Source organism: Elephantulus edwardii, unplaced genomic scaffold (assembly GCF_000299155.1).
Source record: "Elephantulus edwardii isolate Elephantulus edwardi_28Jun2011 unplaced genomic scaffold, EleEdw1.0 scaffold00004, whole genome shotgun sequence".
Lineage (NCBI taxonomy): Eukaryota > Metazoa > Chordata > Mammalia > Macroscelidea > Macroscelididae > Elephantulus > Elephantulus edwardii.
This window is the reverse complement of record NW_006399754.1, coordinates 32,740,355-32,741,085: the sequence shown is the minus strand read 5'-3', so window position 1 is coordinate 32,741,085 and position 731 is coordinate 32,740,355.

Genomic DNA, 731 nt, shown 5'->3' with positions numbered 1-731 from the left:
AAAAAAAAAAAAAAAAGACATACATGCCAAGGCCAAGGAACAACAGTGAATCTATTGGTTGTTTCTATAACTGGGGAAATGTCTTTCATCTGTTTTTTTCCTGTAAAGTATTTGTCTGTCAGATATAGTGATACAGTTCTAAATCTAAGCATATGAATTAAGACTGACTAGAAAGAAGGATTTGCAATCTACTTTCAGAATAGCAGCCCTTTGAAAACCCTATGTACAACAGAACACACTTAGACTAGAAGATAGGGCACCTGAGGCTGAGCCCTCAAATACGGAAGCTCCAAGGAGGAGGGACAGTTGTAAGCAGACACTAGTGATTGAAATCTGGAATGTGAGACCCATGAATGTAGTAAAATTGGACATTGTTAAGAAAGATATGAAATGCATAAATATTGGCATATTAGGTATTGGCAAAATGAGATGAACTAGCATAGGACATTTTGAGGCAGAGGATCATATGATCTACTGTGCTGGAGATGAAAAGCGAAAAAGTTGTTTCTAGATCCATCTTGAAATACAAAGTTGTGAGTGACAGGCTAATATCCATATGTGTCCAGAGACACCAGTCCCCAGAAAATAAAACATAATGAATACTTAATTAATAGGGGGAAGGGGAAGATGACATGGAAAAAATCTTCACCATTGTGATATTGAATGATTTTGCTTCTCTCTGTTATCGCCTGAGATCCTAAATTAGTCCCCTTGTCCAACTTCTAAAGACC